Here is a 23005-nt window from a genome sequence, read left to right as displayed (position 1 = left end):
TTAAAATGATGTGGCATGGTGTGCTGTGGAATTAAGTGGATAGTAATTATGTGGTATTGAGTGTGTTGGAATTATGTGGAGTGGGATTGTGTGTTTTGGAGTGTAATCATGTGCAATAGTATTTTTTGTTGTGCAGTGCTATGTAGTGGAGTTTAATCATGTGGTGTGCTGTTGAGGGCTGCCTTCCATGGCACAGAAACGTCTATAAATAATATTTATAAAATGACATAATATATGATGTAAACGGCCAAACATTAATGCACCTGGTAAGGATATGCCTTAGAACTCTGCTGTGTGTCTTTTTTTGTAGAGCCTTGTACAGTATACTCATTACTTAGTGAGTCACATAGTGCCACTGGGTAACAAGCAGGTCCTCTGTAAAGTATGCAATGCCTTGGGCAGGAAGTATGTCCGCTGTGTTACCTACAATAAAAGGAAACCGTATGCAGTTCATAGGTTCTCAATGCCGCAAGGAGTGCATAGGGTGCCTCGTCGTAGTAAGGAATTAAGGAGGGGATCCAGACTGCATTCATTTCTATCACTACCATGGAAGGCATCGGACAAGATGAGGCCCTGGTGGTATACGGAGCACAAAAGCTGTGGAAGTACATGGTTCTATTCTGATACATGTAATGCAAGTAAAGCCCGTAAACATCTCGCAGGTCCCTTGCCGAGGATGGAATGCAGGAAAATCCCTAATAATATCAGCTTCCGTGTGTTGCCTGAATACAAGGAACATATGTGCTGCGCACAAGCGGGCCGCCTGCTGTTTTATATTGACTGCGGGTGGAACAGGAGGAGCGGCCTGTAAAGAGAGCTGTGTTTCCTTGTTTTAAAGCACCATTTAAATAACTTTGGGGCGTGACTTGAATAAATGGAGGGAAAATGCTGGCAGTAATGTTTGGCTGTCCTGGAGAGCAGTTGGCTTTGAAGAAGGGGGTAAGCCTGAAACCCGTCGCATTAAACTGCTGGTCAGTGTGTTTTAACATTTCAGTTCCTGAGTCTGCTTACTTCCTGGGAGCACATCTCACAAGATGGCAAACCTTTTCAAATAAATATTTTGGCCCGCCTAGGTCGAGAGAAGCACCACCGCAAGATCCCAAGCGGGGCCGCCTGCTGTTTTATATTGACTGCGGGTGGAACAGGAGTAGCGGCCTGTAAAGAGAGCTGTGTTTCCTTGTTTTAAAGCACCATTTAAAGAACTTTGAAAACCAGTGATGGCTACAAACAGACCCACATGGGTAAGGAACTACCAGCCCCATCATGCTTTGCGGGCAATGTGATTTGCCGGCCCACTTGGGGCGTGACTTGAATAAATGGAGGGAAAATGCTGGCAGTAATGTTTGGCTGTCCTGGAGAGCAGTTGGCTTTGAAGAAGGGTGTAAGCCTGAAACGCGTCGCATTAAACTGCTGGTCAGTGTGTTTTAACATTTCAGTTCTTGAGTCTGCTTACTTCCTGGGAGTGCATCTCACAAGATGGCAAACCTTTTCAAATATATATATATAAATATATACGAAGCATAGTATGAAAACAGAAGAAACAATACACCATGTATATGTGAACATGTAATGAAATAAAAGCCTCCTTACAGAGGCTTACCTTATTTAAAAACATTTTGCAACACTGCTTGACCCACAGCTGATTCCGCCTCTGTCGCCAGATCCCGACAGTAATGCCGTGTAAAAGAGTGCACAGTTTTCCAGGTCGCAGCACGGCAAATCTTCTCTATAGGCACTCCGGCAAAAAGAGCAGTAGATGAGGACACTGCCCTTGTTTAATGAGCCTTGGGTTTCGCAGATAAAGTATGTCCAGCTTTATTATGGCAGAATTGGATAGTAGATGCAATCCACCTTGCAATAGTGGATTTCGTAACTGCTGTTCCTGACTGTTGGAGAGTAGGGTCTGCTTTCTATGTTCACCCCCACTTTATGCTTTTGCTCCACTGGTTTTCGACTTAGATGTGACTGTGGGCCTGCTAATCAGACCCACAGCCCAGCTGTTCTCTCTCTAAACTGATACTATGTACTTTAGGTGCATAACCCAATTGGATAGGATCACCTTATTGGCCCCTGTACAGTGTACCTTAGGTACCCAGGGCATAGGTGTACCCTAGGCCTACCAGGGGCTGCAGCATGTATTATGCCACCCCTGGCCTGGCCTTCCATTATGACACAACTGGCTGATCACTCAGCTGGGGCAAGGTCGTGTAATCACCCCTTGCTTAGGTGTAGTATTCCTATACCTACCTTATATATAGACACATGTGTACCTATCAGCCACTCCTATGGCAGGCCTTAACAATCCTGGAGGCAGAGTGCTTGGTAACATGTGAGATGGTGCTCTAGCATGAGCTGAGCCTGTCTGCAGCTTTCGGAACCATGTCCTTATAGCTGTTCTATGATATAGCCTACCATATACTCTTAAAGTACCTTATAATCTTAAACGGTTATGGTAACTATGGTTTGGCTGTATCGAAACATGTCGTGTGAGGTGTCTAATACTTTGGAATAATACCCCCATACCATTTCTGGCAATGAGGATATTATTCCTCCCTTCTAGAGGGAGAAGACATGTTGAAACCTACTTACCCGGTTAAAGTTAACCAGAGCCCCAGCCTCACAAAATGGATGCTGCTGCCACAGACACAAGTCTGACCTCCTGCTGCTGGGAGTCCTTCCAGCGAGGGAGGCCTGGACAATAGGTTTCCTGCCTCGGGAAGTGCGAGCACCACCCTAGACAGGATTTAGTGTATTGGGGCAGGGAGGGTTGAATGAAACGAGACATTGCCTGGGGCACACAAGGTGTCCCATGCATAGTCCAGTTCAAACCGGTGCTGGGGCACTCCAGCCCCAGCTCTGGCGCGAAACTGGACAAAGGAAAGGGGGTGTAGCCACTCCCCTTCCTGGTCCCACCCATAGGAGGGAACTTGCAGGTAGCCCAGCCCACTAGCCCAGTATATTAGTAGCTAGTTGGGCCCTGCTAAATTAGATTAACCTGAATCTGCAACTTGAACAGAAACTCTGGACCTTCGACATTCGACCTCAGGAAGAAGACTGAAGAAATCTCCCTTGTGGCCAAGGAGTGACCACCCTGGGCAACCAGGCCCCATCCAGCAACCGCTGCTTGCTTTGCGACTGAATCCTACGAGGGACAACTGCAGAGACTGACCAGCGCCAAGACTTCCAGACACCTCTGAACCAGATCCACATCTCCAGCGAAGCTGAGACCCGTGGAGGCGACGAGGGACGTGGGACCGGCGACTTGGGAAAAGTGGCTAGTAACTGACTAGCGCGACTTCTGAGGCTTCCTCGAGGCTGTGCTTGGGGAATTGAGAAGCCCCACTCCCGAGCACCATCTGCAAAGAAGATCAGCTCCCCAAACTTCACGTGTTCTGCGTGGGGCCCTTCTGCACCTGTGTTGCTCGACGTGTTGTCCGGTTGCTGGCCCATTAGCTGGTAGCCTCCGTGACGATGAACCTTTACTTTCAACTTGCTGGTCCGGCTCCTCCAGACTGGCACCCACTCCTCTGTGAAAGAGAAGCACCCCAGACCTTCCTGGTCTGCACCAGAAGCAAGTCCTCCATCCTGCGTGGGTTCCGCTTGCCAAGGCTTGTTGGGTCCTGACTCGACTTCGACGCCGCCGACAGCAGGAGCCTTCGTGGGACAGCTCACCTCCTGGTCGTCCTCGACGTCTCCTGGTACCCGTGGCTGCTGCGGCAAGCTTCACCTCTTCACCTGCATCTTCACGACATGGCCTGGTTCCTTCCTGGTTCCTTCCCGGCTCCTGGCTGGTGACCTAGACTCTGTGCCTTCTGCTTGCAGGTTCCTTCCTTCTTGATCCCCACCTTGGGATCCACGGGACACTCTTCACTGACTGCCTGTCAGCAACTTTCTTTCAGGCATCCATAGAAGTCCACAACGAAACCCGACGCAAGTTCACACCTATGCACCCGCAGCCCGTGGGCTAGGTAACTTGGGTACTTCGGTGCTCACAAGGGTATTGACTATCCTAGGGTCTAGTTTCCGCGTCTCGACTTTCTAGCTAGACCAGAAGTGTCCTAAAACTGCTTATTTCTAACTGCTAGTGATTCTATCGACTTTTACGCATTACGCGTGAGTGTTTCCACTCTGCACCTGCATCCCGTGGGCCTCCCACTTCCTAACTGTTGGTAGTATAGTGTAGCCCCAGCGATTCCCTAGGACTAGGCGTATCCTGTGTTCGTGACAGTGGACCTTATACCACTTACTTAGTATATGGTTTGCGTGGCCCCTAGGGCCTAACTGTATTACTTACCTGTGTGACTTAATGTATGCTTAAATAAGACTGTGTTGTACTTACCTCAAATCTCATAAAGAGTGCTGAGGGTTTGCCTAGAATAAATACATTCTATTTTTATATATATCTGTTGTGGTGTCCTTTCATTTGGTATTCAAGGGATTACATATGGTATAACAGCTGGCTTCACATGCCATTCAGAGTTCAGCCTAAGACTGCTCTTGTCCATGCTACCACTAGGATAGCTGGTCTATAAGGTTGACTTTACAACCAATCACCATAAGGGTTGTTTGGACTGATACAAGGTGTACACTAGAATTAGTGACATCATATATCAGGCCAACTTCTCACATTGGTGAGCAGCGGTTGGGATCTGAGCTTGCTGTTGTAATACCATTGTAATCTTGAGATACTAAATTGAAAGATCACATAAGATATTGTTTAGGTACATATAACATAGATTATAAATACTTAAGTCCTACTGTACTTAGTTGTTGTAGGTTGAAGGGCCTAGCACAGCCTGACTACAACTACTAGAGAGGTTTAGTAGATACAACTAGTTTAGGTAGGTGCACACACCACACCCTCACTAGATCATGTCTCTGAGAGAAGATCAAGGTGATTCTCTCCCAGGAGGGGCAAATCTTAGAAAGATCCCCTCTAGATATGATACCCTAACTTTTCAGGAGATGAGACAATTGTGTACATCCAGAAAGTTAAAACAGGGTTCCAACCCTACCCTCATTCAGCTAGTAGAGATCCTAGAGGAGTATGATGCTCGTAGGGCCTCCCAGGCTGGTACCCTAGGTACAGGTGAGGGTCTACCCACTACAGATGAGTCAGATGAGACTACAGATGAGGAGGTAGACAGCCAGGTCGAAGTAGGAAGACTTAGCCAGGCTAACTTAAGCTTGCATGGGAGTCTGAATGGGGTCCCCCCATACAGACCCCCAAGTGGACTTAACCAGAGAAACAGGAGAGACAGATCCCCTTCAAGGGAATCCATCCACTCCCATGTCTCTAACAGCTTCAATGCCTCTTCTCACAGGGGAATGACTTCCCCACAGAGAAAAGAGCATGAAGCCAGAATGAGGGAAGCTAATCTAAGGATTGAGAGGGAAGAACTTGCCCTTGCCAAGGAGAAGCTTGCTCTGGCTAGAGAGCAGAAGTTAAGTGGTTTAGAACCCACTGGTGGCAGCAATATCCCTAAGGATAGAGACAGGACCTATGATAATAGAAACCTGAGCAAGATTGTCCCTCCCTACAAGTGTGGGGATGACATCCACAAATGGATAACTGCTTTGGAGAGAGCTTGCAAAGTACAGCAGGTACCCCAAAGTCAGTGGGCAGCTATCTTGTGGCTCTCCTTCTCTGAGAAAGGTAGAGACAAGCTCCTCACAGTTAGTGATGAGGATGCAGACAATTACACTGTCCTGAAGAGTGCTCTGATTGATGGGTTTGGCCTAACCACTGAACAATACAGGTTGTTGTTCAGGGATACCCAGAAGACACAGACTCAGGACTGGACTGACTTTGTAGATTGTGCCACTAAAGCTCTGGAAGGCTGGTTATTGGGTAGTAAGGTTAAGGACTATACAGGATTGTATAATTTGATCATGAGAGAACAAATCCTTAATAACTGTCAAAACAAGCTGTTGCATCAACACTTGATTGACTCTGACCTAACTTCTCCCCAGGAATTGGGAAAGAAGGCAGATAGGTGGGTCAGGACTAGAGTTAAGCAGAAAAACCAGAACCAGGGCGGTGATCAGAAAAAGGCAGACCAGAAGGGTAATGATCAGAAACAAAAAGACCAGACGTCTTCAGCAGGCCCCCAAAAGGCTCAGGGGGAGGGTGGTTCCAAAAAGGATAAGAAGAAAGATGGCCAAAAGAAACCATGGTGCAACTATTGTAAGTCAAACTCACATTGGTTTAGTGAGTGCATCAAAAAGGATAAGCCCCCAGCCACCATTGCCCCTAAGGCAACTGTACCCCCTAGTCCAGCTGTGAGTGGTGGTTCCCAGCAAAAGGGTGTAGTAGGGTTAACCCTGGGAACTGAGGAGGGTCCTGGCCTAGTCAGGATACCTACTCAGGCTGTTCTGATCTGTGATGGGGACATAGCTTTGTCCTCTACTGTAGGCCCCAGTAACCTGGGCAAGTACAGACAGACTCCTTTTATCAATGATAGGATGGCTCAGGCCTACAGGGACACTGGGGCTAGTGTCACAATGGTGACACCTGCCTTTGTGGACCCTGGACAGATCATGCTAGGTGAGAACTACCTAGTGACCAACGCTAGCAATGCCACTACCTCCCATAGTGTGGCAATTGTTAACTTCTCCTGGGGAGGGGTAACTGGCCTCAAGAAAGTTGTGGTAAGTTCAGACCTTCCTGTAGAGTGTCTGTTAGGAAATTATCTTGAAACTTCAGTTTGGTCTGAAGTGGAGTATAGGACCCATGCAGAAATGCTTGGAATAGATGCACATGTCCTTGCTGTGACCAGGTCACAGGCCAAAAAGTGTAACACTGAACAAGTGCTGGATCCTGGGACAATGGACCAGACACAATCCAAGAGAAAGAGCAGTAGGGTAAAGGCTGTGCCTTCCCCCCTGCCTCAGGTGGTGGATCAGCCCTCCCAGGAGGATGATTCTGAGAGCCCTGAAGGAACTGTCCTAGAAGAACTGGAACCTGATCAGGTTGAGTTTCTTGGGACAGGGGGACCTTCAAGGGCAGATCTGAGGCAGGCTCAATTAGACTGCCCCTCTCTTGAACCCCTCAGACAGCAGGCTGCTGCTGAGGCTGCAGGGAATGCTCAAGGTACCCATAGAGTGTATTGGGATGAAGGGCTGCTGTATTCAGAGGCTAGAGACCCCAAGCCTGGTGCATCCAGGAGGTTGGTAATACCCTTGAGTTTCAGAGGCTTCCTTCTTACCTTGTCCCATGATATTCCCCTTGCAGGACACTTAGGCCAGAACAAGACTTGGGACAGGCGTGTCCCTCACTTTCACTGGCCTCACATGTCAGAAGATACCAAGGAGTTTTGTCGATCCTGTGTCACCTGCCAAGCCAGTGGCAAATCAGGTGGCACCACAAAGGCCCCCCTCATACCACTACCTGTGGTGGGGGTTCCCTTTGAGAGAGTTGGGATAGACATTGTAGGACCAATGGACCCCCTACAGCATCTGGGCACAGATTTATACTGGTGATAGTGGACCATGCCACCAGGTATCCAGAAGCTATTCCCCTGAGGACCACAACAGCCCCTGTTGTGGCATGAGCCCTACTTGGAGTCTTCTCCAGAGTGGGTTTTCCAAAGGAGGTGGTGTCTGACAGAGGTGCCAACTTCATGTCTGGATATTTGACTGCAATGTGGAAAGAATGTGGTGTCAACTACAAGTTCACTACATCCTATCACCCACAGTGCAATGGGTTTGTGGAGAGATTCAACAAGACCCTAAAAGGGATGATAAAAGGTTTACCAGACAAGCTTAGGCAAAGATGGGACATCCTTTTACCCTGCCTTCTGTTTGCTTACAGAGAGGTCCCACAAAAGGGGGTTGGTTACAGCCCTTTTGAGCTTTTGTTTGGGCATCCTGTAAGACGACCCCTATGTTTAGTAAGAGAAGGATGGGAGAGACCTCTCAGACAACCCAAACTTGATATAGTGGATTATGTACTTGGTCTCCGCTCCAGGATGGCAGAGTATATGAAGAAGGCTTCTAAAAACCTTGAGGCAAGCCAAGAACTCCAAAAAGCTTGGCATGACCAAAAGGCTGTGCTGACTGTGTACCAGCCAGGGCAGAAAGTGTGGGTGTTGGAGCCAGTGGCCCCAGCAGCACTCCAAGACAAATGGTCTGGACCCCACACTATTGTTGAGGAAAAGGGAGAAGTCACCTACTTGGTGGACCTTGGGACTCCCAGAAGCCCCCACAGGGTGCTTCATGTCAACAGATTGAAGGCATATGTTGACAGGGCAGACATGGGCTAACTCATGGCTACAGATGAGGGGCAGGAGGAAGAGAGTGACCCTCTCCCAGACCTGTTGACTCAGAACCCTGATGATGGCTCAGTTGATGGTGTGGTCTTTTCTGACAGCCTCACTGTCCATCAGCAACAGGACTGCAGACAAGTTCTGCAATCCTACAGACATATGTTCTCTCTGACCCCAAGTCAGACAAACTGATGCACCCATGAGGTGGACATTGGTGACAGTCTGCCTGTGAAGAGTAAAATCTACAGGCAACCTGACCATGTCAGGGACTGCATAAAAGTTGAGGTACAAAAGATGTTGGAGCTGGGAGTCATTGAACCTTCAGAGAGCCCTTGGGCTAGTCCTGTAGTTCTTGTGCCAAAACCTCACACCCAAGATGGTAAGAGAGAGATGAGGTTTTGCGTGGACTACAGAGGTCTCAATGCTGTCACTAGGACAGATGCCCACCCAATACCTAGGGCAGATGAGCTCATTGACAGACTGGCAGCTGCTAAGTTTTTGAGCACGTTTGACCTGACAGCAGGCTACTGGCAAATCAGACTAGCTGAGAATGCAAAGGCCAAAACTGCTTTCTCAACCCCAGGAGGACATTATCAATTTGTGGTAATGCCCTTTGGTTTGAAGAATGCACCTGTCACTTTCCAAAGGTTAGTGAATCAAGTCCTTACAGGCCTGGATGACTACCGTGCAGCTTATCTTGATGATATTGCTGTCTTTAGCTCCACCTGGGAGGATCACCTGGTCCACCTGAGGAATGTTTTAGAGGCCCTGCAAAAGGCAGGCCTCACTATCAAGGCCACTAAGTGCCAGATAGGGCAGAGCAAGGTTGTATACCTGGGCCACCTAGTCGGTGGGGGTCAGGTTCAACCACTGGAGAGCAAGATCCAGACCATAAAGGACTGGACTCCTCCAACGACCCAGACTCAGGTCAGAGCTTTCTTGGGCCTGACTGGGTACTACAGAAAGTTTGTTAAGAACTATGGGTCCATTGTGACACCACTTAATGACTTGACCTCTAAGAAGATGCCCAAGAAAGTTCAGTGGACAGTGAGCTGTCAAAAAGCATTTGATGACCTGAAGCAGGCCATGTGCAGTGCACCTATTCTGAAAAGTCCAGACTACTCCAAAGAGTTCATAGTCCAGACAGATGCTTCTGAGTTGGGTGTGGGAGCTGTTCTTTCACAACTGAATGTAGATGGTCAAGACCAGCCCATTGCTTTTATTAGTAGAAGGCTGACCCCTAGAGAGAAACGTTGGTCAGCTATTGAGAGGGAGGCCTTTGCTGTGGTTTGGGCCCTGAAGAAGCTGAGGCCATACTTGTTTGGCACTCACTTCAAGATTCAGACAGACCATAAGCCCCTCTTGTGGCTAAATCAGATGAAGGGTGAAAATCCCAAACTTCTTAGGTGGTCCATTTCCCTACAGGGGATGGACTTCACAGTGGAACATAGACCTGGGACTGACCATGCCAATGCAGGTGGACTCTCCAGATATTTCCACTTAGAACATGAAGACTCAACTGGTCAAGGTTAGTTTAATGTCCCTAAGTTTGGGGGGGGGGGGTTGTGTAGGAGAGTAGGGTCTGCTTTCTAAATTCACCCCCACTTTTTGCTTTTGCTCCACTGGTTTTCGACTTAGATGTGACTGTGGGCCTGCTAATCAGACCCACAGCCCAGCTGTTCTCTCTCTAAACTGATACTATGTACTTTAGGTGCATAACCCAATTGGATAAGATCACCTTATTGGCCCCTGTACAGTGTACCTTAGGTACCCAGGGCATAGGTGTACCCTAGGCCTACCAGGGGCTGCAGCATGTATTATGCCACCCCTGGCCTGGCCTTCCATTATGACACAACTGGCTGATCACTCAGCTGGGGCAAGGTCGTGTAATCACCCCTTGCTTAGGTGTAGTATTCCTATACCTACCTTATATATAGATACCTATCAGCCACTCCTATGGCAGGCCTTAACAATCCTGGAGGCAGAGTGCTTGGTAACATGTGAGAAGGTGCTCTAGCATGAACTGAGCCTGTCTGCAGCTTTCGGAACCATGTCCTTATAGCTGTTCTATGATATAGCCTACCATATACTCTTAAAGTGCCTTATAATCTTAAACGGTTATGGTAACTATGGTTTGGCTGTATCGAAACATGTCGTGTGAGGTGTCTAACACTTTGGAATAATACCCCCATACCATTTCTGGCAATGAGGATATTATTCCTCCCTTCTAGAGGGAGAAGACATGTTGAAACCTACTTACCCGGTTAAAGTTAACCAGAGCCCCAGCCTCACAAAATGGATGCTGCTGCCACAGACACAAGTCTGACCTCCTGTTGCTGGGAGTCCTTCCAGCGAGGGAGGCCTGGGCAACAGGTTTCCTGCCTCGGGAGGTGCAAGCACCACCCTAGACAGGATTTAGTGTATTGGGGCAGGGAGGGTTGAATGAAACGAGACACTGCATGGGACACACAAGGTGTCCCATGCATAGTCCAGTTCAAACCGGTGCTGGGGCACTCCAGCCCCAGCTCTGGCGCGAAACTGGACAAAGGAAAGGGGGTGTAGCCACTCCCCTTCCTGGTCCCACCCATAGGAGGGACCTTGCAGGTAGCCCAGCCCACTAGCCCAGTATATTATTAGCTAGTTGGGCCCTGCTAAATTAGATTAACCTGAATCTGCAACTTGAACAGAAACTCTGGACCTTCGACATTCGACCTCAGGAAGAAGACTGAAGAAATCTCCCTTGTGGCCAAGGAGTGACCACCCTGGGCAACCAGGCACCATCCAGCGACCGCTGCTTGCTTTGCGACTGAATCCTACTAGGGACGACTGCAGAGACTGACCAGCGCCGAGACTTCCAGACACCTCTGAACTAGATCCACATCTCCAGCGAAGCTGAGACCTGTGGAGGCGACGAGGGACGTGGGACCGGCGACTTGGGAAAAGTGGCTAGTAACTGACTAGCACGACTTCTGAGGCTTCCTCGAGGCTGTGCTTGGGGAATTGAGAAGCCCCACTCCCGAGCACCATCTGCAAAGAAGATCAGCTCCCCAAACTTCACGTGTTCTGCGTGGGGCCCTTCTGCACCTGTGTTGCTCGACGTGTTGTCCGGTTGCTGGCCCATTAGCTGGTAGCCTCCGTGACGACGAACCTTTACTTTCAACTTGCTGGTCCGGCTCCTCCAGACTGGCACCCGCTCCTCTGTGAAAGAGAAGCACCCCAGACCTTCCTGGTCTGCACCAGAACAAGTCCTCCACCCTGCGTGGGTTCCGCTTGCCAAGGCTTGTTGGGTCCTGACTCGACTTCGATGCCGCCGACAGCAAGAGCCTTCATGGGACAGCTCACCTCCCGGTCCTGGTCGTCCTCGACATCTCCTGGTACCCGTGGCTGCTGCGGCAAGCTTCACCTCTTCACCTGCATCTTCACGACATCGCCTGGTTCCTTCCTGGTTCCTTCCCGGCTCCTGGCTGGTGACCTAGACTCTGTCCCTTCTGCTTGCAGGTTCCTTCCTTCTTGATCCCCACCTTGGGATCCACCGGACACTCTTCACTGACTGCCTGTCAGCAACTTTCCTTCAGGGATCCATAGAAGTACACGAGGAAACCCGACGCAAGTTCACACCTATGCACCCGCAGCCCGTGGGCTAGGTAACTTGGGTACTTCGGTGCTCACAAGGGTATTGACTATCCTAGGGTCTAGTTTCCGAGTCTCGACTTTCTAGCTATACCAGAAGTGTCCTAAAACTGCTTATTTCTAACTGCTAGTGATTCTATCGACTTTTACGCATTACGCGTGAGTGTTTCCACTCTGCACCTGAATCCCGTGGGCCTCCCACTTCCTAACTGTTAGTAGTATAGTGTAGCCCCAGCGATTCCCTAGGCCTAGGTCTATCCTGTGTTTGTGACAGTGGTCCTTATACCACTTACTTAGTATATGGATTGCGTGGCCCCTAGGGCCTAACTGTATTACTTACCTGTGTGACTTAATGTATGCTTAAATAAGACTGTGTTGTACTTACCTCGAATCTCATAAAGAGTGCTGAGGGTTTGCCTAGAATAAATACATTCTATTTTTATATATATCTGTTGGGGTGTCCTTTCATTTGGTATTCAAGGGATTACATATGGTATAACAGCTGGCTTCACATGCCATTCAGAGTTTAGCCTAAGACTGCTCTTGTCCATGCTACCACTAGGATAGCTGGTCTATAAGGTTGACTTTACAACCAATCACCATAAGGGTTGTTTGGACTGATACAAGGTGTACACTAGAATTAGTGACATCATATATCAGGCCAACTTCTCACACTGGCTTTTGACCACCATAAGAAATAAACAATTGATCAGACTCTCTGATGGACACAGTACGTGAAATATAAAATTTCAGACATCTTTTAACATCCAAGGTATGCAAAGTCTTTTCAGCAGAGGAAGACGGATTGGGAAAGAAAGAACACAGTATATCAGGCTCACTAAGATGGAATGTAGAGGGAACCTTCGGAATAAACATTGGATTAGTTCTGAGGAGGACATAATCGTTGGTGAATTTCATATAAGGTTGTTTGATAGTGCAAGCCTGGATTTCGCTGACTCTCCTAGCAGAGGTGAGTGCCAGTAAAAGTGCCGTATTCCAAGAGAGGTATTTGAGGTCAGCCTTGTGAACAGGCTCAAATGGATGCTTCATGAGTTGTTGTAACACCAGATTAAGCCTCCATTCTGGAGAAGGGGCTTTGACGGGTGGAAACGTTCTGAACAGTCCTTTTAGAAATAGTTTGATCAAGCAATTAGAGCAAAGGGATGTAGCTCCTGCAGAACGTCTGTAGACTGAGATGGCCGCTAAATGTAACTTGACAGAAGTAAACATAAGACCAGACTTAGATAACGAAAGGAGATAAGGCAGAACTTTATCTGGAGAACATCGTACAGGATGTATATCACTGTCAGCGCACCAGGCACAGAATCGTTTCCATTTCAAAGCATAAGTCTTTAAGGTAGAAGAAGCTCATGCCCTAGCAAGAATATCTCTACAATCCTGAGGTAGATCTATCTCCTTGAATTCTGTGAATCCAGAAACTATGCATGAAGATGCAATTGGACTGGATGAGGATGAAGAATCTGGCCCTTGCTCATTGATAACAGGGTTGGAACTGCAGAAAGGCGGTATGGTCTGCATTTGCACAGTAGGAGAAGCTCCATAAACCAATGCTGACGCGGCCACCACGGAGCAATGAGAATCATGCAACATGGTTCCATCTTGAGCTTGCGTAGAAGTCTTGGGATCAACGGAAAGGGGGAAATGTGTATGCAGAGATCCCTGTCCATCTCATCATGAAGGTGTTCCCCCACAAGCCCTTCTCCGGTTCCCAACTGGCAAAGAATGGGCACTTCCGATTGTTCTTGGAGGCAAAGAGATCCAGATTTGGTTTGCCCCACATCCGAAATATGTGTTCCACGACTGATTGATCCAACTCCCATTCGTGACAGGACTTCGAGGTCCTTCTTAGAGTGTCCGCTAAAGTGTTGTGAATCCCCGGCAAATGCTTCATCTTGATCGTGATATTGTGAGAAAGCAGCCATTCCCAAATGCTTTGAGCTTCTTGAGACAGAATGTGAGAACGGGTACCTCCTTGCTTGTTTAAGTAGTGCATGCAAGTAGTGTTGTCGGATCTGATAAGAACTGTTGACCCTTGAAGCCTTGGGAGAAAGGACTGCAACGCCAGGAAAATGTCAAGAAGCTCCAACAAATTTATATGCATTTTCGCCATTAGAGCAGCGGACCACCTTCCTCTTATGCAAAGATCTTGAAGGTGTGGACCCCACCCTTCTAGGGAGGGGTCCGTACTGAGGATGAAGTCCAGCACGGAAGGCAGAAAAGTGAGCCCGATTGAGACATTCTTGGAGCGCAGCCACCAGGACAGTGCTTCTCGCATAACTGGAGTCATTTCCACTAGGTCGTCGAACGACCCCGTGATCTGCAGCCACTGACTGTCTAGTTCCTCTTGAATCGGCCGCATCCTTAGACGGGTGTGAGGTACTAACAGAATTGGTGATGATAGCATTCCCAGGAATGATTTGATGATTCTCACAGAAACTAACCTTCTTTTTAGGAGTTCTGATGCCAGAGAAATGAGACGTGATTGCCTTTCTGTGGACAAGAATGCCTTGTCCCGGTATCCAACACTGCCTCTAGAAATTGATTTCTTTGAGAAGGAAAAAGAACTGATTTTTGAATGTTCTGGGACAGTCCCAGGGATTGAAATAGCTGTAGGCATGTGGACGTTGCTCGAGAAGCCTGCCGAAAGGAAGGAGCCTTTATTAGCCAATCGTCCAGATAAGGGAATAATTGTATGCCTTGAAGTCTGAGGTGAACCGCCACCGGAGCCAGGAATTTCGTAAAGACTCTCAGGGCTGAGCGTAGGCCAAAAGGGAGGATTTTGAATTGGAAATGGGCACCTGCTACAGTGAAATAAGGATTTTCTGATGCTTGGGGTGAATGGGTATGTTGAAGTATGCATCCTGGGGATCCAATGTTGTCATGAAATCTGCATGGTCCAGAAGCTGAAGGATTTCTTGAAGCGTGACCATGCGAAAGGATTTTTTTTGAAGATATTTGTTCAACTTCCTTAAATCCAGGATAGATCTCCATTCCCCTGACTTTTTCTTTATTAGAAAAAGCGGGAATAAAACCCTTTACCCACCTGAGAGCGAGGCACTCTTTTCTATTGCTCCTTTCGAGAGCATGGTTTTTGCTTCCTTCCTGAGAAGATGTGGAGGATGTTTCTTTAAAGGTGGATGAGGAGGGGGGGTACTGACAAATTCCAGGGTATGCCAAAATTTGAGACTATCCAAGACCCACTTGTCTGTGGTTAATCTTTTCCAATTGTTGAGATGTCGGGATACATTTGGAATCCTGTAAATAAGGTGTGGCAGATATGCTGCAGGTGCTAAGAAGTCATCACTGCTTTCTAGCAGAATCCCTGCCTTGAGGTTGACGTGTTCTATTCTGCCGTCTATAAGCGGCAGCTGGAGGGTTTCTGTAGGACTGCTGCTTTTGCTGCTGTTGATAATTATATCTTCCCTGATTGCCTTGGTTTTGGTATATTTGATACCCACCACGAAAGGAATACGATCCTCTGCCCCTAGCTCCCCGAAAAGGAGTCTTCCGATATTGTAAGGTGCCAAGGGCTCTGGCAGTGTCAGTATCTTTTTTGATGTCTTGCAAAGCCTCATCTATATGTTTCCCGAATAACATATCACCATCAAATGGCATGTCCAAAATCTTTGTTTGGACCTCAGGGCGAAAGGTGGTAGATTTCAACCATCCCTGACATCTAAGGACTGCTGCTCTGGCAAGTTGACGAAAGCCCAAGGAGGCTAGGTCCATAGAAATATCAATAATTTCTGATGCAGCCCTTTCTCCTTCAAGAAGAATTTTCTTTGCCTCCTGCTTCTTGTCATCAGGTAGGCAATCCAGGTATTGAGAAATGTCTGACCATAGTTGGCGGTCATATCTCCCTAGAATCGCCAAAGAGTTTGTAGCACGAACTGAAGCACCCACCATGGTGGTGAAATGCTTACCATTGTTATCAAGGCGCCTCCCATCCTTATCCGGCGGTGCTGTCACAGGAATGGATGGATTCCGAGACTTACGCTGAGCCGCCTGTGAAATAACGGAATCTGGTCTAGGATGTCCGGACAGGCAAGCAGGAGCATTATCCGGTGCTTTGTACTTTTTATCGATTCTAGGGAGAATCGCAGGCACTGAAAATGGAGTTTGCATTATTTAAGTTCCTTCTTCCTAGATATGATCTATTATAGGGATAGAACGTACGGACTTCCTACTCTGGTCCTTAAAATCGTAAAGGAAACAATCTGTTTGCTTCACAGACACAGGAAGATGAAATCTGGTTGCTGCCCTTTCCATAATTGCGTGAAAACCTCCAATATCTTCAGGAGGGGAATCTACTGCCTGAGGAACTGGTGAGGATGGCGTAGGAATCAAGTATTCATCCCATTCATCCACAGTTGTGGGTGAGTTTGGTAATTCCCCACCTTCAGCCACAGTATCGCCATCATCATCTTGAACTAAATGTTGCGCAGGTACAACCTCCTGAGGTACATTGATAGGGGCAGAAGGACCTGCAATCTGCAAAACCGTAGGCGTAGTAGGTTGTGTTGGAACGGGCGCTGTTGGTGGAAAGTGTGTATGATAATCCCTCAACATAGCAGTCAGATCTTGCATCAAGGCCATAGGCATTTGCACCATAGGTTCCTGCTGAAATGAAGTCTCTTGAGGACCTCGCAGAGACTCACAAGGCTCATAGTACTCTTCCTCATCGTCATCATCCTGATATTTGAACCGGAGTTGAGAAGGGTTACGTGCTGGGCTAAAAAGTCCATCATCATCTGACTCCTCCAGATAGTGACTAGGAGGCAAGGGTGAAATATGAGAAACGTCCTGGTAATAGTTTCTTGAAGATGGGAATGACGACGATAATTTTGATGTCAAAACTGGCATAATCTGTAAAGATGTAGGCCTTTTACGCTTCAGCGTCGACGAGATGTACATAGACGGTGAGCCAATATCAGCCGACATAGCCATAACAGAAGCTACCGTCGACGTTGTAATCGTCAACGGAAAAACCATCGTCGACGATGTTGTCGTCGTCGGTGAAGCCGCTGTCATCAACGACAGTGGACTCGTCAACGGGAGTAATATCGTCGTCGACGGTGGACTCGTCGACGGGAGTAGTATCGTCGTCATCTGCAGACCTGTCGACGGGAGTAGTATCGTCGTCAACGGTGGACCCGTCGACGAGAGTTGTATCGTCGTCGACGTTGAAAGCGTCGACGGCATGTGTCCCCTCGACGACGAGGTAGGCGTCGACGAGATTGGCATCGTCAACGGCAATGATATAATCGTCAACGGTGCCGTCGTCGACGAAGCGATCGTCGACAACGGGATTTTCTTCGTCGACGTCGAGGAATCACTCACCATCTGAGGAGATTTCCTCGTCGACGGTGCTTTTTTCGATGTCGACGGGATGCTGACAGACTCAGAATGAGTTTTCTGCTGTTTTGAGGCAGTTTTCACTGAAATCATTGTCGACGATGTCGTTGAAGTCGCTGCCGTCAACGATGGTGGACTCGTCGATGGGAGTAGTATCGTCGTCGACGGTGGACTCGTCGACGGGAGTTGTATCGTCGTCGACTGCAGACCTGTCGACGGGAGTAATATCATCGTCAACGGTGGACCCGTCGACGAGAGTTGTATTGTTGTCGACGTCAAAAGCGTCAATGGCATGTGTCCCCTCGACGACGAGATAGGCGTCGACGAGATTGGCATCGTTGACGGCGATGATATAATCATCGACGGTGCCGTCATCGACGAAGCGATTTTCGACAACGGGATTTTCTTCGTCAACGTCGAGGAATCACTCACCATCTGAGGAGATTTCAGCGTCAACTGTGCTTTTTTCGACGCCGACGGGATGCTGACAGACTCAGAATGAGTTTTCTGCTGTTTTGAGGCAGTTTTCACTGAAATCTTAATTTTTTCACCAGAGTTCACCTCTGCAGGGAATGAAAGCTTCTCTTTTCTAGAGGAAGAGTGACCAGTCTCAGAGGGAGGCTTCTTCAAGGTCTTCCTCTGTCGCTCAGGGTGATCATCAAATCTATCCCTCTTTTTGGCCAGAAGGGTGGACGCCTGAGGATTAACACTGCCATCATCTCCTGAAACGACATCAGATGTAGCCTTCAATTTCTCCAGCCAAACCAGTAATCTTCCTTCTCTGTCCTTCAAAGTCTTGGCAGGGAAGGTTCTACAAATCCTGCAGTCTTTAACCTTGTGTGCTGGGTAAAGACAATAAATACATTCCTTGTGGGGAACCTCAAAATGTAGTCTCTTCTTCCCACATGAAGAACAAGGTAAAAACAAGCTTGTCTTTAAAGAATCAGACATAGCTATTCACAAAGTTCAGCCAAAGGTGAAGAAAAACTATGCAGAGCTCAGGGAGACTCCCTGTCACACGGCGTGCGGAAGAAAATCTTAGAGTTTGCCCTCTGTAGAGGGTTCTAAGAGGGTGCTGCATCCTGATTGGCTGTGTTCCAAATGTGGTTCTTTTTACAAAAGGACTAAGATAGGCTAATGTAGTGACTTTACTGTCCATAGTAGCCTATTGTATAATGTTTTTTATGACTATTATGTATATATTTTATTGTACCACGAGACTCCCACCTCGTCGGTGGGGATGATTCAAAGCATGTGAATCTATGAAAGATACCCCAATACTGGATAACTTCCTGCGACTGGTGGGGTCTTATATGGTTCTCCGTCTGCCCGAATACGAGTCGGGCATTGTCTTGTCTCCCATAAGAATATCGAGGGGTACGCGGCAGGGGTGTTCCCTATCCCCGCTGCTAAACGCCCTAGTAGCTGAACCGCTTGCCTGCGCCCTTAGAGAATACCATAGTCATGGGGGTATTAGATTCCCCGAGTATAACCTCATTGTGTCAGCTTATGCAGATGACACGCTGCTGTATGTAAGTGATCCCGAGGTTAATCTCACCCCTATTCTTGAGGAGGTGGTAAGGTATGGGGATAGATCGGGGTTGAAAATCAACTGGGCGAAGTAGACCATTTTTCCCCTAACTCCTGCCATGCTACAGATTGAGTTGAGTTATCCTTTGCAGTGGTCAGCTGAAGCTATTAGATACCTCGGAATCAGCCTTTGTGATTAGGGAGAATTAAGGCAGGCTCCTCTCCAGATTAGAAGAAGATATTGAGTGTTGGATTCGACTGCCCCTTATGGAGATGGTCGTACCGGCCAGATTTCTGTTCCTTTTTTCAAATACACCCATTGTACTGCCTATGCACATTTTTAAAGTACTTCGCACGCTCCTCATAAGACCAGCTTGGGCTGGAAAAACAACCGTGAGTTAGTTGGAAAATACTTACACTCCCATACTTAATGGGCGGTTTGGGTGCCCCGGACCTGGAGCTTTATTATAGGGTGGCCCAAAGCTCCCACACTTACCACTGGCTGCAAAAGGAAACATGCCCTATGCATTTATTTATAGAAAAGGCGGTGGCGGCACCAGAGTAAATGCCGGTGATGCTGTTTCAGTCACCTATAAGAAAAACAGGGATTTTGGACTCCATAAATTCTGTAGTGCATGCTTGGCACAACCTGCTAAAAAGACAGGCGGGTGCCATCCTCTAGTCCCCTTTTACCCCAATTAAGTGGTGCGTTTGGATGTCAATAAGTCGTGAGAAAGGGGTGGTACAGGCTTTTCACAAAGTAGGAGCCTCCAAGATCGAGGACCTGTTTGTGGAGGGTAGGGCCTATAGCTGGGACGAGCTGGCTGTGGGGGAGGCACCTCCCACGCAGTTAGTTCGCCTTCAGTTTCATAGAGTCAGATATGAACTGGGGGTGCTGCTGGGTGTGGAGCTACTGGAGCCCGCTGAGTTTAGGGCTCTTTCCCACATTTTATGCTTCAAAACTCCCAGAAAAATGGTCTCTAATATATATTCTACTGCACAAGATGAAAGGCGGCACCAATATATTAAAGCTAGACTCGAATGGCAATCTAATTTGGGAGCAGCGCTAGATGATAGTGTGTGGGGATATTGCTGCTAGTGTCACTCAATGGCAGGCACCGATTAATCCATTTCTAATTTCTCCAAAGAGTTTATTATATGCATGAGCGACTACTTAAATATGGACTACGTGATTCGGCGGCCTGCTAAAGGTGTGGTGTAGACCCTGCTGGGTTTATGCACTTAGCCTGGACGTGCCCCCTGTAGTGTCCTAGCATGGACACGTTCTAGTGTTCATAAGTGTATGATCTACACTTTACACCCACCCACCACCTACGTCACTGGGTCAGGTGACTAGGCTAATAAAAGGGCCGAGCGCACGTGCTCGTGGCCAGTTAACCCACCATAGAACCATGTGTCTGCGTCAGTGCTTCCTAGCATGAGGGCCTAGGGCCCCAAACACCACAATGGCGACGAGGGTTGTGAGCCCCAGCGTGCCGCAGCAGCCCTTCCGTTCGTGAAGGGGAGAGGAGTGATCCCACTAAGGTCACCCCCCCTCTACAGGAAGGCGCGACGCGCCGAGAAGACAGCCGGGCGAGTCGGAGCCCACAGCACCGCCGCGGGCAAGCACAGTGCCCCGGAGTCGAAGCGTGGCAGTCGGGTGCCCACCCCGACCTGCCGCGGTGCCGAGTAGCGCCCAGGAGAAGTGCCGACCGTGCGGAGCCCACCCGCATCGGCCGCGACCTGCCCGGTGAAGGAGAGGAAGTGCGGACCGTGCGGAGCCCACCCGCAGCGGCCGCGACCCACCGAGGGGCAGCGATCCACGCGGAGCCCACCCGCGGGAGACAAGAGGCCCGCCGGCCAAACGTAGAGGAGCCGCACCAGAAGTAACGGCCACGCGTACTGAAGTCCGTGCGAGGAAGCCGGTCGAGAGCCCACCCCGCCGACTGAAGGTATGCAGTGACTCTCCCCCCCCCCACCCGCAGCGTGTAAGCTTTGTGCCGCTGCTGCTGCGGTGGGGGGCGCGATTGGCATAGAGCGAAAGCGGGAGCCCACCCCGTGCTGCCCCGTGAAGAGAAGCGAGCGGCACTGGCGAAACCCCCCCGCATGGTCCGTGAAGGGAAGGGACCTGCCGCGGGGGTGGGAGAACTTTAAAAGTGAAAGCGGTGCCCACCCGCGACGAAAGGTAGAAGCGGCACCATCCCTCCCCCGCCCCGGGCAGCGAGTGAATGAAGGAGCTGCCGAGGGCGGGGAGAGCAACGTACTGGACGAAGGCGCGGATCGGAGCGCTAGAGAAATAGACAGAGGGGACGAGCGCGAGGCCTGCCTGGCCCGCGACGCAAACACAGTGACGGAATAAAGACACAACCAGCGGGTGCCTACCCCGCGTGAGGACGATCGCAAAAGTGAAGGATTGCCGCCGCCGGCCATGCGCAGTCAAGGCCCACTCACAGGACCCCGGCGGCAGGACAAGAATGCACTGGCAGCGGCCAGCGCTGCCAAAAGTAACTTAAAACCAAGTGCGCGAAGGCACTACCTGGCAACATGCCCCCAAGGAGTGGTGCCTCGCCCTCTGCGCAGCCCACGTGCCTGTGCCCTCCATGCGGCTGCCGAAGAGTAAAGCGGAGCCCACCCGCAGTGACGGGTCCCACAACTCACCCACAGAGTAATGCCTGAACATATACTGCACACTGAAAATGCCTGTGCCCCCCCCCCTCCTGCCTTCAAATAAATAAAAGTAAAAAGACTTACCTGCTGCCACGTCCTGGACTCCACAGCTCCAGCCCCATCTGGACTCCACTGGTCTGCCTGGCTCCAACTCCCCTCCAGCTCTCCTAAGCACGAGTGAAGCCTGGAGGATGGAAAGGAAAACAAGGCATAGAGTTCTGGCAGTACAGAATGGTTGCTGCTGAAGCCAAGGAAAAGCAACACTGCCACCCAGTGGCCACTGGTGGTACTGCAGCACACAGAAACCAACAAGCCTACAGCAAGCCAAGGAAGTCCAGCAGCTACAGGAGACCGACGGAAAGGGAGAAGAGGCAGCAAGGCAAGTACCGCAAGGTCTGACGGAGGCGCGAAGGTGAGCACACGGGAATGCGACGGTGAGCGACGGAGGCGCACAGGAATGTGCCAGAAGCGCAGGAACGCGACAGAAGCACAGGAAGAAGAGACGGTGTGCCACAGGGATGCAGCGCCATCCCGCAGCAACAAGGAGGAAGAAAGAAGAACGGTGTCGAGCCACATCCACCCCAGCGAGGACTGCGCTGTCGCCGCATCTAGTGGAGCGAACCCTCGAGAGAACAAACGGACTCAGCGCAGAGGTACCCCGGACGCGGACAGTACACTGCAGCGCCTACACAAGAGGAACCCACTGAAGAGGATGGGCGCAGCAAGGATCCAACACTGGCGGGCAAGGATGCCGAGCCCCACCCAGTGGCGCCAAGAAGCCACCACATCAAGTAATCATGATACTAGGAGCAACGCTACACTGAAGATGTACCACGACGGTACGAAGAGTAGCACGCACCAGCGCCTGACAAGGCAGCGGACAAAGGTAGTCACACGACGTGATGCACCCCGTCAAGCCGACCAGCCAAATGGTCGCCCCACAAAGGCCAAGCCGACCTGCCAAACGGTCGCCCCACAAAGGTCAAGCCGACCAGCCGAACGGTCGCACCACAAAGGCCCAGCCGACCTGCCACATGGTCGCACCAAAGAAGCCGACTCGCAAGGAGTTGCACAAAGAGGTCTGACGCAAGACCGAAGATATCCTGCCAGTGATCGGCAGCGCGGACCGTCAAGTGGTCCAAGAAGCTCAAGAAGAACCAAAGTAACTGGTGAAACGGGAGAAGAACGAAGCGGACCATGAGCATGGCCCCACGAACTTCAACCAAAGTAATTGGTGAAAAGGAGAAGATGAAGAGAAGGTCACGACCCTAACTCGGAATGCTGAGGAAGATGAAGAGAGTGTTCTCGGACGAGGACAAGACCAGGGGGAACACGTGCAGAGTGCGCGCGCTGCATGGAGAAGCCTGGCCAGATAAGAGGAGAACAGAAACGGTCCAGAGTAGGTCGTGAAGCGAAGAGATGAAGAGACCAGAGTGGCACGTCCGCCACTAAGAAGAAAGAAGACATCGCAGTGGCACGTTTGCCACTACAAGAAAAGAAGATGTCTGAGTGGCACGTTTGCCACTACAAGAAAA

At 49.6% G+C, this 23005-nt stretch overlaps 1 long non-coding RNA gene across 1 annotated transcript in view; it reads right to left on the bottom strand.

The window, feature by feature from the left end:
- The window catches only part of LOC146871414 (uncharacterized), a 234093-nt gene extending 212445 nt beyond the window's left edge, over positions 1 to 21648 (bottom strand). The window contains exon 1 of the long non-coding RNA XR_014959549.1: positions 21555 to 21648. This is a non-coding gene — a long non-coding RNA (uncharacterized LOC146871414). The remainder of the gene's footprint in view (positions 1 to 21554) is intronic.
- Between the last annotated feature and the right edge of the window lie 1357 nt (positions 21649 to 23005).

The sequence above is a fragment of the Triturus cristatus genome, chromosome 1_1, assembly GCF_964204655.1.
Source record: "Triturus cristatus chromosome 1_1, aTriCri1.1, whole genome shotgun sequence".
NCBI classification, from domain to species: Eukaryota; Metazoa; Chordata; class Amphibia; order Caudata; family Salamandridae; genus Triturus; species Triturus cristatus.
This window is presented reverse-complemented; position numbering and strand designations above follow the sequence as displayed.